Genomic DNA, 19,812 nt, shown 5'->3' on the forward strand with positions numbered 1-19,812 from the left:
AGTAGCTCGATTTGGATGTGCATGTAAACGCACTGAGTGACCACATGCCATGTTGATGAGAACACCACCAAGAAGCAAGACACTACTCAAGACAAGAGCCTGGGGGAAAAAAAAAAGACATTTCAGCATTTCACAGCTACACATCACCTCCCAGTCTCCAGAACCACCAACACTACTATAATACAATGTCATGTCTGCTTAAATCCTTCTAAATGCTTTCTCCTGCATCAGTGATGAATAATAACTGTGTAATAACTCTATAATCTCATCACTGAGCCCCAGAATGGAGTTAAACCATGTGACGAGCAATCCTTCCTCGGCTGCTTTGAAAATTAACACAGTCCAGATTGGAAGAACAGTGATGGATGGCATTAGTGTACAGCATTAATAAAGGAGCTGGAGTGGAGAGGTTCAGCACATGCAACAGCAAAAGCTTATTATTCATCATTATGCTTTGGGATTTAATGGAGGGGAAAAAAGGGCAGGAAAAGATTGTTTTTGTCTGGTATTGGTATTTATTTCAATTAAATATTTTCAGATGTGTGCATTTGTCAGCTCTATTAATTAGTTTTCAGAGGCAGGGCAGATTATCCAGCACTATTACAGGGCAATTAATCAAAGAAAACAAAGTTTGAATGGTGATTATAAATCATGGTTGTGTTCTTTGACTCATTTTAAATGATTAAAAAGCTTTTTTGGGCTATGTCCATCTGTTACACGGTGTTATAATGCACAGTAAATGGATATATACAAGTAATGGATAATAAATGGATATATATAAAAAAGTGTGTATATATAAAAGTGTATATATATCTCGCCTCGTCTTCATCCGCTTATCCAGGGCCGGGTTGTGGAGGCAGCAGTCTGAGCATGGAAGCCCAAACTTCCCTCTCCCCAGACACCTTGGCCAGCACCTCGGGAAGAACACCGAGGCATTCCCAGGCCAGCTAAGAGACATAGTCCCTCCACCGTGTCCTGGGTCTTCCCTGGGGCCTCCTCCCAGGGGGACATGCCTGGAACACCTCCCCAGGGAGGCATCCAGAAGGCATCTGAAAAAGATGCCCGAGCCACCTCAGCTGATTCCTCTTGATGTGGAGGACCAGCGGCTCTACTCCGAGCTCCTCCCAAGTGACTGTGCTTCTCACTTTCTCTCTAAGGAAGCGCCCAGCCACCCTGCAAAGGAAACTCATTTCGGCTGCTTGTATCCTCTACCTTCTTCTTTCAGTCATTACCCAAAGCTCATGACCATAGGTGAGAGTCGGAACATAGATTGACCGGTAAATCGAGAGCTTCGTCTTTTGGCTCAGCTCCTTCTTCACCATGACGGACCGGTAAAGCGGCTGCATCACTGTGGAGGCTGCACCAATCCGCCTGCCGATCTCATGCTCCATCCTTCGCTCACTCGTGAACAAGATCCCGAGATACTTAAACTCCTCCACTTGAGGCAGGACTTCTCCACCAACCTGGAGAGGGCAAGCCACCCTTTTCCGGTTGAGAACCATGGCCTCGGACTTGGAGGTGCTGATTCTCATCCCAGCCACTTCACACTCGACTGGAAACCGCCCCAGTGCATGCTGAAGGTCCTTGTTTGAAGAAGCCAACAGGACATCATCTGCAAAAAGCAGAGATGAAATCCTGTGGTTCCCAAACAGGATTCCCTCCGGCCCCTGGCTGTGCCTAGAAATTCTGTCCATAAAAATTATGAACAGAACCAGTGACAAAGGGCAACCCTGCCGGAGTCCAACATACACTGGAAACAGGTCTGACTTACTGCTGGCAATACAAACTAGACTCCTGCTCCATTCGTACAGGGACTGGACAGCCCTTAGCAAAGAGCCCTGAACCCAATACTCCCGAAGCACCCCCCACAGAATACCATGAGGGACACGGTCGAATGTCTTCTCCAGATCCACAAAACACATGTGGACTGGTTGGGCAAACTCCCATGAACCCTCGAGCACCCTATGAAGGGTATAGAGCTGGTGTAGTGTTCCACAACCAAGATGAAAACTGCATTATTCCTCCTGGATCCAAGGTTCTCTATTAGCCGAATTCTCCTCTCCAGTACCCTGGAGTAAACCTTCCCAGGGAGGCTGAGAATTGTGATTCCCTATAATTAGAGCACACTCTCTGGTCCCTTTTCTTAAAAAGAGTGACCACCACCCCTGTCTGCCACTCCAGAGGCACTGTCCCCAACTGCCATGTGATGTTACAGAGACGTGTCAGCCAAGACAGCACCACAACATCCAGAGACCTGAGATACTCAGGGCAGATCTCATCCATCCCCGGTGCCTTGCCACCGAGGAGCTTGCAAACCACCTCAGTGACTTCGGCTTGTGTAATGGACAAGTCCACCTCTGAGTCATCAGCCTCCACTTCCTCAATGGAAGACATGACAGTGGGATTGAGGAGATCCTCGAAGTATTCCTTCCACCATCCCACAATGTCCCCAGTTGAGGTCAACAGCTCCCCGCCTGCACTGTAAACAGTGTTGGCAGAGTACTGCTTCCCCCTATTGAGGCCCCGGACAGTTTGCCAGAATTTCTTCAAGGCCGACCGATAGTCCTCCTCCATGGCCTCACCAAACAACTCCAAATTCCAAGTTTTTGCCTCCACAACTGCCCGAGCTGCAGCATGCCTGGCCTGCCGATACCCGTCAGCTGCCTCAGGAGTCCCAGAGGCCAACACGGCCTGATAGGACTCCTTCTTCAGCTTGACAGCATCCCTTACTTCTGGTGTCCACCACCAGGTTCGGGGATTGCCGCCACGACAGGCAACAGAGACCTTGTGGCCACAGCTCCGAACAGCCACGTCTACAATGGAGGTAGAGAACATGGTCCACTCAGACTCAATGTCCCCCACCTCCCTTGGAGGCTGGGAGAAGCTCTCCCAGAGGTGGGAGTTAAAGACCTTCCCGACAAAGTGCTCAGCCAGACGTTCCCAGCAGACCCTCACCATACGTTTGGACCTGCCAGGTCTGTCCAGCTTCCTCCTCCGCCAGCGGATCCAACTCACCACCAGGTGGTGATCAGTTGACAGCTTAGCCCCTCTCTTCACCTGAGTGTCCAAGACTTAGGGCTGGAGATCAGATGAAACGACAATGAAGTCGATCATCGACCTCCGACCTAAGGTGTCCTGGTGCCACGTGCACTTATGGACACCCCGAAGCTCGAACATGGTGTTTGTTATGGACAAATTGTGACTAGCACAGAAGTCCAATAACAAAGCACCACTCGGGTTCAGATCGGGGAGGCCGCGCCTCCCAATCACGCCCCTCCAGGTGTCACTGTTGTCGCCCACATGAGCGTTGAAGTCCCCCAGTAGAACAATGGAGTCCCCAGTCTGAGCACCTCTCAGTACCTCTCCCAGGGACTCCAAGAAGGCCAGATACTCTATACTGCTATTCAGCCCATAGGCACAAACAACAGCAAGAGCCCTCTCCCCAACCTGAAGGCGCAGAGAGGCGACCCTCTCATTCACTGGGGTAAACTCCAACACATGGCAGCTGAGCTGGGGAGCAGCCCGCTGCCGCTCACCATGGGTGACTCCAGAGAAGTGGAGAGTCCAGCCCCTCTCGAGGAGCTGGGTTACAGAGCCCAAGCTGTGTGTGGAGGTGAGCCCGACTATCTCTAGCTGGTACCTCTCAACCTCCCACACAAGCTAAGGCTCTTGCCCCCCCAGTGAAGTGACATTCCATGTCCCAACAGCTAACCACTGTGTTCGGGGATCAGGTCGTCAAGGCCCCTGCCTTCGACTGCCACCCAATCCATACTGCACCAGTTCCCTATGGCTACCTCTGTGGGTGGTGAACCCACAGGAGGTCGGGCCCATGTCACTGCTTTTGGCTGAGCCCGCCGGGCCCCGTGGGCAAAGGCACAGCCACCAGGTGCTTGCATATGAGCCCCAACCCCGGGTCTGGCTCCAGGGTGGGGCCCCAGCTGTGCCATACCGGGCAACGTCACGGTCCTTGTTTGTTTGTTTGTTTGTTTGTTTGTTTGTTTGTTTGTTTGTTTGTTTTTTTCCATAAGTGGTTTGGTGAACTGCTCTTAGTCTGGCCTGTCACCTAGGACCTGTCTGCCTTGGGAATCCCTAACAGGGGCGCAATGCCCCCAACAACATACAACCCCGCTTCCAAAAAAGTTGGGACAAAGTACAAATTGTAAATAAAAATGGAATGCAATAATTTACAAATCTCAAAAACTGATATTGTATTCACAATAGAACATAGACAACATATCAAATGTCGAAAGTGAGACATTTTGAAATTTCATGCCAAATATTGGCTCATTTGAAATTTCATGACAGCAGCGCGTCTCAAAAAAGTTGGGACAGGGGCAATAAGAGGCTGGAAAAGTTAAAGGTACAAAAAAGGAACAGCTGGAGGACGAAATTGCAACTCATTAAGTCAATTGACAATAGGTCATTAACATGACTGGATATAAAAAGAGCATCTTGGAGTGGCAGCAGCTCTCAGAAGTAAAGATGGGAAGAGGATCACCAATCCCCCTAATTCTGCACTGACAAATAGTGGAGCAATATCAGAAAGGAGTTCGATAGTGTAAAATTGCAAAGAGTTTGAACATATCATCATCTACAGTGCATAATATCATCAAAAGATTCAGAGAATCTGGAAGAATCTCTGTGCGTAAGGGTCAAGGCTGGAAAACCATACTGGGTGCCCGTGATCTTCAGGCCCTTAGACGGCACTGCATCACATACAGGCATGCTTCTGTATTGGAAATCACAAAATGGGCTCAGGAATATTTCCAGAGAACATTATCTGTGAACACAATTCACCGTGCCATCCGCCATTGCCAGCTAAAACTCTATAGTTCAAAGAAGAAGCCGTATCTAAACATGACCCAGAAGCGCAGACGTCTTCTCTGGGCCAAGGCTCATTTAAAATGGACTGTGGCAAAGTGGAAAACTGTTCTGTGGTCAGACGAATCAAAATTTGAAGTTCTTTATGGAAATCAGGGACGCCATGTCATTTGGACTGAAGAGGAGAAGGACGACCCAAGTTGTTATCAGCGCTCAGTTCAGAAGCCTGCATCTCTGATGGTATGGGGTTGCATTAGTGTGTGTGGCATGGGCAGCTTACACATCTGGAAAGACACCATCAATGCTGAAAGTTATATCCAGGTTCTAGAGCAACATATGCTCCCATCCAGACAACGTCTCTTTCAGGGAAGACCTTGCATTTTCCAACATGACAATGCCAAACCACATACTGCATCAATTACAGCATCATGGCTGCGTAGAAGAAGGGTCCAGGTACTGAACTGGCCAGCCTGCAGTCCAGATCTTTCACCCATAGAAAACATTTGGCGCATCATAAAACGGAAGATACGACAAAAAAGACCTAAGACAGTTGAACAACTGGAATCCTACATTAGACAAGAATGGGTTAACATTCCTATCCCTAAACTTGAGCAACTTGTCTCCTCAGTCCCCAGACGTTTACAGACTGTTGTAAAGAGAAAAGGGGATGTCTCACAGTGGTAAACATGGCCTTGTCCCAACTTTTTTGAGATGTGTTGTTGTCATGAAATTTAAAATCACCTAATGTTTCTCTATAAATGATACATTTTCTCAGTTTAAACATTTGATATGTCATCTATGTTCTATTCTGAATAAAATATGGAATTCTGAAACTTCCACATAATTGCATTCCGTTTTTATTTACAATTTGTACTTCGTCCCAACTTTTTTGGAATCGGGGTTGTAGCTACCTGGATCATTCAAGCACACAAACCCCTCCACCACAATAAGATGGTGTGTGTGTGTGTGTGTGTGTGTATTATATATATATATACACATACACACACAGTGGTGCAAAGAAGCCCCTGAAACAGTCCAGCACATAGTAGCAGGGTGTAAGATGCTACCTGGATCAGCGTACATGGAGAGGCACAACCAAGTGGCTGGGATAGTATACAGGAACATCTGCAACCAGTATGGAATAGAAGTACCCAAGTCCCAATGGGCCATACCACAGAAGGTGGCTAAGAACAACAGGGCCAAGGTTCTGTGGGACTTCAGCTTCCAGACTGACAAACAGATCCTGGCTAACCAACCGGACATAGTGGTGGTGGACAAAGAGCAGAAGAGGGTGGTGGTGATAGATGTGGTGATCCCAGCTGATGCCAACATCAGGAAGAAGGAACATGAGAAACTTGAGAAGTATCAAGGGTTGAAAGAGCAGCTGGAATGGATGTGGAAGGTCAAGGGCTGCGTGGTCCCCGTGGTAGTGGGGGCACTTGGGGCAGTAACCCCCAAACTGGGAGAGTGGCTCCAGTAAATCCCAGGAACAACATCTGAAGCCTCAGTCCAGAAGAGCGCAGTCCTAGGAACATCGAAGATACTGCGCAGAACCCTCAAACTCCCAGGCCTCTGGTAGAGGACCCGAGCTTGAGGATGACATGGATACCACCCCCCCCCCCCCCCACCGGGGGTGAGAAGGATAATATATATATATATATATATATATATATATATATATATATATATATATATATATACACACACACAGTGGTGCTTGAAAGTTTGTGAACCCTTTAGAATTTTCTATTTCTGCATAAATATGACCTAAAACATCATCAGATTTTCACACAAGTCCTAAAAGTAGACAAAGAGAACCCTGTTAAACAAATGAGACAAAAATATTATACTTGGTCATTTATTTATTGAAGAAAATGATCCAATATTACATATCTGTGAGTGGCAAAAGTATGTGAACCTCTAGGATTAGCAGTTAATTTGAAGGTGAAATTAGAGTCAGGTGTTTTAAATCAATGGGATGACAATCAGGTGTGAGTGGGCACCCTGTTTTATTTAAAGAACAGGGATCTATCAAAGTCTGATCTTCATGTTTCCACATGCTTGTGGAAGTGTATCATAGCACAAACAAAGGAGATTTCTGAGGACCTCAGAAAAAGCGTTGTTGATGCTCATCATGCTGGAAAGGATTACAAAACCATCTCTAAAGAGTTTGGACTCCACCAGTCCACAGTCAGACAGATTGTGTGCAAATGAAGGAAATTCAAGACCATTGTTACCCTCCCCAGGAGTGGTCGACCAACAAAGATCACTCCAAGAGCAAGGTGTGTAATAGTCAGCGAGATCACAAAGGACCCCAGGGCAACTTCTAAGCAACTGAAGGCTTCTCTCACATTGGCTAATGTTAATGTTCATGAGTCCACCATCAGGAGAACACTGAACAACAGTGGTGTGCATGGCAGGGTTGCAAGGAGAAAGCCACTGCTATCCAAAAAGAACATTGTTGCTCGTCTGCAGTTTGCTAAAGATCATGTGGACAAGCCAGAAGGCTATTGAAAAAATATTTTGTGGATGGATGAAACCAAAATAGAACTTTTTGGTTTAAATGAGAAGTGTTATGTTTGGAGAAAGGAAAACACTGCATTCCAGCATAAGAACCTTATCCCATCTGTGAAACATGGTGGTGGCAGTATCATGGTTTGAGCCTGTTTTGCTGCATCTGGGCCAGGACGGTTTGCCATCATTGATGGAACAATAAATTCTGAATTATACCAGCGAATTCTAAAGGAAAATGTCAGGACATCTGTCCATGAACTGAATCTCAAGAGAAGGTGGGTCATGCAGCAAGACAACGACCCTAAGCACACAAGTTGTTCTACCAAAGAATGGTTAAAGAAGAATAAAGTTAATGTTTTGGAATGGCCAAGTCAAAGTCCTGACCTTAATCCACTCAAAATGTTGTGGAAGGACCTGAAGTGAGCAGTTCATGTGAGGAAACTCACCAACATCCCAGAGTTGATGCTGTTCTGTATGGAGGAATGGGCTAAAATTCCTCCAAGCTGGTGTGCAGGACTGATCAACAGTTACCGGAAACGTTTAGTTGCAGTTATTGCTGCACAAGGGAGTCACACCAGATACTGAAAGCAAAGGTTCACATACTTTTGCCACTTACAGATATGTAATATTGGATCATTTTCCTCAATTAAAAAAATGACCAAGTATAAAATTTTTGTCTCATTTGTTTAACTGGGGTCTCTTTATCTATTTTTAGGACTTGTGTGAAAATCTGATGATGTTTTAGGTCATATTTATGCAGAAATTTAGACAATTGTAAAGGGTTCACAAACTTTCAAGCACCACTGTGTGTATGTATATATATATATATATATATATATATATATATATATATATATATATATAATTTTGTTTTTTTTTTTACCATGGACCATTAGTGGCTTTTTAAACATCATATCCTGTCATTTTGTTCTTTTTTTTCTTTTTTTTCTTTTTTTTCGACTGCTAACACCACAAATAACAGAAGTTGACAAGAAAACGAGAAAGAAATACAAAAGTAAGGACAAGAAAGAATAATTTTACTTCTGTTTATGTAATTGGAAAAAAAAACCAAGACAAAAATATTGCCGCAAGCAGCGATGAAGGGCCCAAGCACCTCTGGTTCCATGACCCATCACACATGGTCATCATACAATCCACACACATCTGAGATGTGCAACAAAAGCCTGGGTATCTGATTTGTGTGCTCCCAGTGATGAGTTTTTCGGCACACATTTCCCATTTGTGTGGCTTAACATATGAATTTATTGTTTCACCATTTCAATCTTGCAAGATATCACGAATCCCTTCACAATTCAAAATCAGCAACATCTTGACATCACATATACCAAATCTGGTATGAGTCCAAAACACTACAGAGGAGGAGAACATCAAAATGTAACACGTCAAAACGCACAAAATCAAAAATAATTCACTTTCTGTTGAGTATGGCTAATACAATGTACATTACAATTTTGTTCATCTTGGGGCACCACACACATCTCCCAAATTTGACACAGATTGGTGAAACTATATACCGGGCAAAAGTCTCAATGATATGTGGGGGCACTATGGAGTCCCCCGGACACACCTGGGGCCAAGCCTCTATCCCTGAGTAGCGGTGGCCAGGACTGATGTGTGTACCAAATTTCATGAGTTTTCACCCATGGGAACCACCTCAAAAATGGCCAAGTCTTGAAGAAGAAGAAGAAGAAGAAGAAATAATATAGCTGCAAGCAGCAATGAGGATCCTTCACACCTCCAGTCCCACAACCCATCACATGTTTTCATCATACAATGCACACACATATGAGATGTGAGACAGAAGCCTGTCTGATGTATGCTCCACCAGTGATGAGTTTTTAGGCAATGGAGTCACTACTGTCCAGGTCCAAATGTTGGCCCTATACCAGAGGGTCACTTTGGGCATGTGGATATCATCAGAACCATCATATCCTATAATCTCTGAAGTTTGAGCCATATCAAGCAATGCATGGTGAATTTATGACACACTTCCTGTTTCTGTGGCTTAACATATAAATTTATTGTTTCACCATTTCAATCTTGCAAGATATTACAAATCCCTTCACAATTCAAAATCAGCAACATCTTGATATCACATATACCAAATATGGTATGAATCCAAAAAAACTACTGAGGAGGAGAACATCAAAATGTAACGCATGTCAAAATGCACAAAACCAAAAATAACTCACTTTCTGTTGAGAATGGCTAATACAATGTACATTACAATTTTGTTCATCTTGGGGCAGCACACACATCTACCAAATTTGACACAGATTGGTGAAACTATATACCGAGCAAAAGTCTCAATGACATGTGGGGGCATTATGGAGTCCCCCGGACACACCTGGGGCTAAGCCTCTATCCCTGAGTAGCGGTGGCCAGGACTGATGTGTGTACCAAACTTCATGAGTTTTCACCCATGGGAACCACCTCAAAAATAACCAAGTCTGGAAGAAAAAGAAATCCTTAAGAAAACAATAGGGTCTTGCACCTCTGGTGCTCTGGCCCTAATAAATAAAAAATGGAAAAATAATTATGTAAATGTGCACATGCTAATCAGCAAACTGCCTTGGGCACTTTGATATCCTGTGCACAGAACAGTATGGCCTTCTTCAAAAGAATTGGAACAATTGCACTTAATCAAAATCTCATCTCATCTCATTATCTCTAGCCGCTTTATCCTTCTACAGGGTCGCAGGCAAGCTGGAGCCTATCCCAGCTGACTATGGGCGAAAGGTGGGGTACACCCTGGACAAGTCGCCAGGTCATCACAGGGCTGACACATAGACAACCATTCACACTCACACCTACGGCCAATTTAGAGTCACCAGTTAACCTAACCTGCATGTCTTTGGACTGTGGGGGAAACCGGAGCACCCAGAGGAAACCCACGCGGACACGGGGAGAACATGCAAACTCCGCACAGAAAGGCCCTCGCCGGCCCTGGGGCTCGAACCCAGGACCTTCTTGCTGTGAGGCGACAGCGCTAACCACTACACCACCGTGCCGCCCCCTTAATCAAAATATCACAACTTAAGAGAATAAAAGAGGAGCTCGGTATGATAAAGTGATGAGGAAAGGCAGTTTAGGATCATCTGGTGAGGTCACAAGTAGAGGAAAAGTCTAAGGACATCTCACAAGAACCCCACCAATTCCCACAGAGTTAATAGTGGCCCCAAGGCCTATTGTAAGATTGCCAGCTGAAAGATGATTGGCTGGCACCAGTGTCAACCATAAAGTATGAGTGTTGTTCTCTACACAAAAATCAATTATGGGCAATGTGCTGAAATCAGTGACGAGAATCAGAAACAACATACCCACAAAATCTTCTTACAATTACAGAGATGATGATGATGATGTGGACTAATAAAATGCAGACAGCTCAAACTACTATTTTGGTGTGTCCAAACTTTTACTGGTACTGTATGGGGGAAGTCATGGCCTAAAGGTTACAGAAACAGCTTTGGGATCAAAAGGTTGCTAGTTTGATTCCCTGGACCAGCAGGAATGGCTGAAGTGCCCTTGAACAAGGTACCTAACCCCCAACTGCTCCCCTGGGTATGTTGTATGTCACTCTGGATAAGTAATGCAACGCAATATCATATTACATTAATGGCATTTAGGAGACACTCGTATCCAGAGTGATGTAAAACAAGACCCTGACATACCCACAGCAGTGGGCAGCCTGGGGAGAAGGTGAGGTGCCTTGCTTAAAGTCATTTCAGCCATTCCTGCTGGTCCAGGGAATCAAACTAGCAACCTTTTGATCCCAAAGCTGCTTCTGTAACCTTTCAGCCATGGCTCCCACCATATTATGGGATATCTTTGGGTGAGAATTTACTAGTTTTGATTGCAAGGTTTATTTCATAATGCATGTCTGTTAGGAGGTGCTTATGTAACATTTCTGGAAGGAGTCTCCAGTGTCAGTGCTTTGCAATAGTCAGAGGTAAAGCTGTAACATTTTTTTGAAAATCTTTAGAACCAAGGAGATTACACTTTGGATGTTCTCTGTAACAAGCTACAAGCTGCATAGTTTTTGTTTGTTTGTTTGTTTTTTGTTTGTTTTCCTTTGTCTTATAAACTTTACATGATAATCAGTGTTCCATAACATTAAATGTAATAATACTGTAAGTGAATAAAAATGATATCCATGCACTCATTCTAATACATTAAATGATTCATATGATGAAGCCTTCTGTAAGATGTTTATTTAACGTTGATAATGTTTTTTATATTCTGTAACAGGCTGAGATAAACCTGTAACTTTGTTTTCCAGCACATTCAGGAAGACGAGGTTTCTGTAACATGAAAAGCTACATTTTTTTTTGTCTTATTGATGAGGGAAAGACTGTTTGTCGCTGCTATAATGCAAGGCATGGGGAAACCCTGGCCTAATGGTTAAAGAAACAGCTTTAGGCCCAAAAGGTTGCTGGTTTGATTCCCTTTGCCCTTGAGCAAGGTACCTAACCCCCCCACTGATAAGTATTTTCCAAGAATAGCACAACCCTATGTGTTTTATTCCTTACGTATTCCACCACTGTTGTTGAATTCTCAATTGTGGTTGGTCAGAAGGTGTTGATTAATTTTCTCCAACAGACCTTAGTTGCTGACAGTAATAATAATAATAATAAATAATAATAAGTTCAATTTATATAGCGCCTTTCACAAACCCAAGGACGCTTTACACGAGTTACCACCAAAAAAAAAAAACTAAGAAGAATAGTGTGAGGTAAAGAGAAAAGTTTTCAAGTAGTTTATTGTTGTGTATTTCAGCTGTCTCAGCTGTATAGTTTATGGAACCAATTTACTGTGACTAAATTGTTTATTTGCTGTATTGATTGTGTTCTGAATTAGGAATGCCTATAGAGGACAGAATTTTATTGTACCTGTCCGATTGTAATAAAATGATCAGTGAGCTGCAGTCTTTGTTCCTAATTGGCAGGAATGTTCGGCCCATTTTTTAAAGCTACAGCTCTCAGTTTTATGACCGAGTCTCATAAAATATACTCAAGGGCTTTTGAAGTGAAAGCAGCTTTTATGCAGATTTAGTGGCAGCAATAAATTTATGAAATATGATATTTATGTAATATTCTATCCGCAAAATAAGAATGGGCCTTTCAAATGACTAGAAGGTTATATGTTCAAATACGTGGATGATTGTCACTTCATTGTTTTAAGGTACAAATCAAACATACAGGTTCATTATTGGTTTGGATGACTGGAAGGCCTAAAATGCTTAATGGACATCTTTATGATCTCTGATTCTTCTGCAGTCTTGCTCATCTAAAAAAAAAAAAAAAAAAAAAGAGTCTATTACTGTTACACTTGGCAGAAGAACTCTGTAAAGGTGAATAGTGTCAAATCAAGACATTTCATTTCAACTGACTGAAAGAAGCAAAAGGTTAAAATGTGCATTGATCCAGATGGTCAATTTATCAAGCAAACAGGAGTTGTCAAGTTGTTCTGTTTTCTTGGCAGTTTCCACAACTTGAAAAGAGATTTGATGCATCTACTTGGAGGTTGTAACTGTATTTTACTCAATAAGACCATCAATGATGGCGTAGCTCACTCCGGCTAGTCCAGAAGGAATGATCTAAAGTGCAATAAAACCTTGTGCAATAAATGTTGCAAGCTATATACACTATATAAAAGCTATATATAGAATCAATATACACCCTAGGAATACCAACCTATTTGCCAGCAATAATCCAAAATGGAGAGGAATTGACTGAGAAGAAGTGATATTTTTTGTTGTTGTTGAGCTGCTCATTAAGGCTTAATTAGTCCATAACTTCATTAATAATTGTAATGAAGCAAATCTAGGTAGAATTTCTATGCACCCTAGGTACCCCTACCTTCATGCCAGAAATAATCAAAATCAGTGAAGAATTGAGGGAGAAGAAGTGATGTGTGGAAACTGCTCATTAGGGATTGATTAATTACTCCATATCTTCATTATTAATTGCAATTATGCAAATTTAGGCAGAAGCTATGCACACCCCAGGCAGACCTACCTTCCTGCCAAAAAGAATAAAAATCAGTGAAGGATTGAGAGAGAAGAATGAAAAGAATAAAAATCAGTGAAGGATTGAGAGATAAGAAGCGATTTTCATGAAATGTGGACGATGCCAGACGGACGATGGATGACGGACAATACATGATGGCATAAACTCATTACCTGTCAGCCAGATGAGCTAATAACCAACAGCTTTATTGTTTTTTGTTTCTCCATTTGTTTTGGCAAGTTCAGCAGTTCCAATTCAAGCTCACTTCAAGAGTAGACTTCACTAGTAGACAGTAGACTTTAAACAGCCGGTTGGACAAGTACAAATCTGGTAGCCTGTCCAGTTTTTATAAATATATCAGTCCTGCGCAGTTTTACTGCAGATTAAAAAAAAATGCCAAGATGCTTAACAGCATATTTTAGTGTGGTGTTTAGTAGCACTCCACCTGCTCTTTTCCGGACCACTTTCTTATGACACTGTGTGTTACATTAATGGTATTTAGCAGACACTTTTATTCAGAGTGACATACAACATACACAGAGCAACCTGGGACCAGTTTGAAGTTAGGTGCCTTGCTCAAGGGCACTTTAGCCATTCCTGCTAGTCCAGGGAATCAAACCAGCAACCTTTTGGTCCCAAAGCTGCTTTTCTCACCATTAGGCCACAGCTTCCCCATGACAGTGTTGCTCTTAAAGTGTTCCAGGCAGTGCTAAAGCAAGTTGGCTTGTTCTGGATGGTTGACTTGGGGCATCTCCATTTGCCAATTGGTTTATTTACAGGTTTTTTGTTGTTGTTGTTATTTAATCAGACATCATAAAGATGGGATGTAGATGGTTTGCAGGCCAATCCCTATACTGGGTCCTAGGTCTCCTGGGAATCTGTGGGCTGCAAAGAAGAAGAAGAGCCATCGAAAACATCTTGGAAGTGACATGTGGAAAAATACGCTAATTGGACACAAGTCAGGGCTTGATCACCCCAGCTGGGTCATCTGGGTGAGGGTGTCTGATGTCAAGATCTGAAACACCCAATAACCTCAGGAAACGTCACTGACAATGTGTTCAGGTTGCATCACAGGTGTCTCATCGAACCTAGATCAGTGTTTTCTGCAAAGTCCAGCTTGACTTAACAGTAATGCAGGGTAAACAGAATAAAAAACAAAGGAAGATGTGGACCCATAACTAGAGGGTGAAAATAACAATTGGAGTTGAACACTGCGACAGTGGCAGAACCTCATAATAGTCAGTAATCATGTGGTAGAATGGATGGATTTGGGTGTGGTTAATTCAGATTGGGATGCAACCAAAACAATAAAATCTCAAAATCCTTGTTCCAAGCATGCTCCTTATTATACCCCCACTCTGAAGGAGGGGAGGGTATACTGTTTTTTTAAACCTCTGTCCATCCTTCCGTCCATATCTCCATATTTCCGTCAATCCAAAACACCCTTTTTCTCAGCAACCACAAATCATAGCCACTTGGTACTTGGTACCAAACTTCAACTTGTGGTTCTATACTGTGTATACCATTTTCAGGTCTATCACACATTAGCTTCCTGTTTACCAACTGAATGTATTTACGAAACATATAGGGTGGATTTACAAAAAGTTCGTAACACTTTTCCAAGCAACTCCAAATCACAACTGCTTGATATTTAGTACCAAGCTTCAGCCTGGGGTTCTATACCATGCATACCATTTTCAGACCTGTCGCACATCGACTTCCTGTTTACCAACTTAATGTATTTATGAAACAGATTGCGTGGATTTACAAAAATTTTCTTAACACATTTCTCAGCAACTCCAAATCACAACTGCTTGATATTTAGTACTGAGCTTCCGCTTGGGGCTCTATACCATGTATACTGTTTTCAGGTCTGTCACACATCAACTTCCTGTTTACTGACTGAATGTATTTACGAAACATACTGTATAGAGATCTTGCAGTCACGTGACCGGAAAGTACACAGACGCCATCTTGTCGGGCAACAAAGCTGAATACTGCTGCACTCTTGGACAGAATGGATCACTTTCAACCGACGGACTACACGGCTCATTTTTCTAATGCACAGATAATTAGATATATGTCTAAAATAAACGGTCTACAGATTTGTGACCCTTATGGCTTACCGGACGGAGTTTTCACGACCGCGACATAAAAAAAAACAGAGAGCCATCATAGAATACCTTTACGATACATCCACAATTCTAACAAAAACATATATGTTTGTGTGGATTTACATATAAATCCACACAAACTTCCGATAGCAGCAATCCATTTTGCGCGCCTGTCAGGGTCCCGTGGCAGCCTATGAAACTTTCTTCCTGTTTTCTGACCTCTCCTGTTGTGGCATTTATATGCCATGCAACTATCCGGCATTGTGGCATGGTAATTTTTGAATATTTTGTCAAAAAAAAAATGAAAGTCAGCGGCGGAAATATGGCGCTTGACCGCCAAGATGGCGTTTGTCTACAATCTGGAGCGGATGTGACGTCACATGCAAGTGCTCCATAGGGTGGATTTTGACTCTATTTCAAGAAGCAAAATGATATTTCAAAATGACAGTTTACCAGGATGCTATATGAAATCCCTGGGGAAAACACTGCTCTTTACTTACTTGTTTCAGGGTTAATTATTTGTTGCAGTCAACATTCATAATAAATGTCCAATTCCTTCGATTGCTTGCATTCTGATATAAGTGAAAGCAGGGGGATACATAAGTGAGCAGTAGCTCACAGTTGATCTTGTTTCCCCTGCTTTAGTTAAATCCATTACACTATGACTGTTGTTTAAACCCATTAGGAAACCCCAGGTTCCTTTCCCAGCCCCACATTCCAGGTTTGTATTTGTGAGGTATTTGTTTGGGTATGTCAGGACAGATGTGGGATCAGTGGGTAACAGGCTAAAAGTCTGCTTCAAGCAGAAAGCAGATGGCTGTTTGAGTCAGTTCGATCATAGATGTCAGGAAGTGTCTTGTCAAAGACTACCAGTGATGTTTGATGATCCAAAGACAGTTTAACGGTTCAGTGCTTCCCTCTCCATCCTCATACATGATGCTGTCAGTTGATTAGTTATTCAATCAGAATACCTAATGAAGTGATGAGTCACTGAGTGCTTTACAGAGGGAAAGGAAAGGGATGCCTCGAGCAAAACATATAACATTCATCTGCTCAGGTAGCAATCTGCTAAATGAATTAATTTAAATGTAACAAATGCATCTGCTTAAAGAATAAATATAAACGTAATAGCAATCTGATTTCCTTTCTACCTCCAAATACAACTCCAAATGAGAAAAAATAAGGATGGTATGTTAAAATTGAAATTAAAACTGAAAACAATGATTTTTAAATAATTTTTGATATGTATTGCACTCAAAACAATACATTGTTTCAATTTTGATTCTTCCAACACGTAAAAAAAAAGTTGTTACAGTAAAACATCTACCACTTTATAATGTTTCCATTCCTTCTCGACACTGAACAGATGTTTATGGACTGAAGACACCAAGTGATGAAGTGTTTCAGGTGTTGTTTTATCCCATTCTTCCTGCAAACAGGTCTTAAGGTGTGCAACAGTATGGGGTCATCACTGTCATATTTTTCATTTCTAAATTCACCACACATTCTCTATTGGGGACACAGGGGACACACCCTCTTCTTCCACAACCACACCTTTGTAATGCATGCAAAATGTGTTTTTGCATTGTCTTGTTGAAATCTCCCTGGAAAAGATGTTGTCTTGAAGGCAGCATGTGTTGCTCCAAAATCTCAGTGTATTTTTCTGCATTAATGCTCCATTACAGAAGTGTAGGTTACATTTACCAAGGACATTGACACAACCCCATACCATGACACACCCTGGATTTTGGACTTGTTCCTGGTAAAAGTCTAGATGGTCCTTTTCGTCTTCAGAGCACATGTCATCCATTTCTCCAAAAAAAGGTCTGGAATACTGATTCAACTGAAAACAATACATGTTTCCACTGTGCGATGGTCCATCCCAGATGCCACAGAGCCCAGAGAAGTCGACAACACTTCTTGACACAGTTAACATAAGGCTTCCTTTTTGCACAGTAAAGTTTTAACTGTTGGTTGTGGACAGAACTATGTATTGTAGTTTGATAAAAGTTTGCCAAAGTAATCCCAGGTCCATGTGGTTCTATCAGCTATACAGTGGTGCTTGAAAGTTTGTGAACCCTTTAGAATTGTCTATATTTCTGCATAAATATGACCTAAAACATCATCAGATTTTCACACAAGTCCTAAAAGTAGATAAAGAGAACCCAGTTAAACAAATGAGACAAACATATTATACTTAGTCATTTATTTATTGAGGAAAATGATCCAATATTACATATCTGTGAGTGGTAAAAGTATGTGAACTTCTAGGATTAGCAGTTAATTTGAAAGTGAAATTAGACTCAGGTGTTTTAAATCAATGGGATGACAATCAGGTGTGAGTGGGCACCCTGTTTTATTTAAAGAACAGGGATCTATCAAAGTCTGAGCTTCACAACACATGTTTGTGGAAGTGTATCATGGCATGAACAAAGTAGATTTCTGAGGACCTCAGAAAAAGCAGTGTTGATGCTCATCAGGCTGGAAAACATTACAAAACCATCTCTAAAGAGTTTGGACTCCACCAATCCACAGTCAAACAGACTGTGTACAAATGTAGGAAATTCAAGACCATTGTTACCCTCCCCAGGAGTGGTCGACCAACAAAGATTACTCCAATAGCAAGGTGTGTAATAGTCGGCGAGGTCGCAAAGGACCCCAGGGTAACTTCTAAGCAATTGAAAGCCTTGCTCACATTAGCTAATGTTAATGTTCATGAGTCCACCATCAGGAGAACACTGAACAAATGGTGTGCATGGCATGGTTCCAAGGAGAAAGCCACTGATTTGCAAAAAGAGCATTGCTGCTCATCTGGAGTTTGCTAAAAATCACATGGACAAGCCAGAACACTATTGGAAAAATGTTTTGTGGATGGATGAGACCAAAATAGAACTTTTTGGTTTAAATGAGAAGCATTCTGTTTGGAGAAAGGAAAACACTGCATTCCAGCATACGTAAGAACCTTATCCCATCTGTGAAACATGGTGGTGGTAGTATCATGGATTGGGCCTGTTTTGCTGCATCTGGGCCAGGAAGGCTTGCCATCATTGATGGAACAATGAATTCTGAATTATACCTGTGAATTCTAAAGGAAAATGTCAGGACATCTGTCCATGAACTGAATCTCAAGAGAAGGTGGGTCATGCAGCAAGACAATGACCCTAAGCACACAAGTCGTTCTACCAAAGAATGGTTAAAGAAGAATAACGTTAATGTTTTGGAATGGCCAAGTCAAAGTCCTGACCTTAATCCAATCAAAATATTGTGGAAGCGCCTGAAGCGAGCAGTTCATATGAGGAAACCCACCAACATCCCAGAGTTGAAGCTGTCCCATATGGAGGAATGGGCTAAAATTCCTCCAAGCCAGTGTGCAGGACTGATCAACAGTTATGAGAGTGCACTCGAGCTTCAGTAGGCAGTCATTTGGGATACTTGACCAATTCAAGGCGGGCTGCTGTTTTTGGAGGAGGAGAGGACGCTGGCGCTGTCTGTTCGCCGCTTCTCCTATCTCTGAGTTAAACGGCTTCATGCGCTTATAGTTTAACAGAATTTACTAACGTCGAGTCTGTTGAATATATTTTTACTGTTCGTGTTACTGACCAGTCGGACCTGTTGGATAGTGAGGCTGCTGTTATTGAGTCCTGGCTGCTCAACGTTAACGTCAAGTTACCTGCTGCTGCTTGCACAACATCGTGAAGGGACTCCTGGGATCTGCGTCGCCGTGGCGGCTGGAATATCTCCTCTCTGGTCCTGGCCTGGGTTTCAGGCCTTTGCTCGCCCCTGCCCGTGAGAAGTGCATCTGGCAAGACTTGTAACCCATTGCCATCGCTGCCACATAGCCGGAGGACTGTGTAGCCTTTCGGTTAGCTAGGCGGCTAAAAACAACTTGCAGTGCACCGTCTGCCACGCCGCAGTTGCTACTATGCTGAGTTATTCCTTCGAGCAGTTGGTGAATCTCAGAAGTTTTTCTATTCCATCATGCTTATCTGTGATAAAAGAACTTGGTCTTCTTCGCCGCCCGTGTTATATCCACAGAAGTTCCCGTAGAAAGTTCCTCTACTCACAGACAAACTCTGCTGTCCCAGCTCTCTGGTCAGCCACGCGAACTGTCGCTCCTCAGACACGTCATCAGAACGCTCTCTCCTACTGGACAAGTAGTGTAGGTGTCGCCATGGCAACACCTCTCCGGGACACAGATCAAAAACGTGGAGTGGATTTCAGTCTACTACGGCCACTACAAAGACTTGCTGTCCCATCTTGCATTAAAATTGAACTTTTAAATGCCCAATCAATAACAAACAAATCTTGCCTCATCTACGACCACATACTGGAAA

The sequence above is a fragment of the Neoarius graeffei genome, chromosome 2 (assembly GCF_027579695.1).
Source record: "Neoarius graeffei isolate fNeoGra1 chromosome 2, fNeoGra1.pri, whole genome shotgun sequence".
NCBI classification, from domain to species: Eukaryota; Metazoa; Chordata; class Actinopteri; order Siluriformes; family Ariidae; genus Neoarius; species Neoarius graeffei.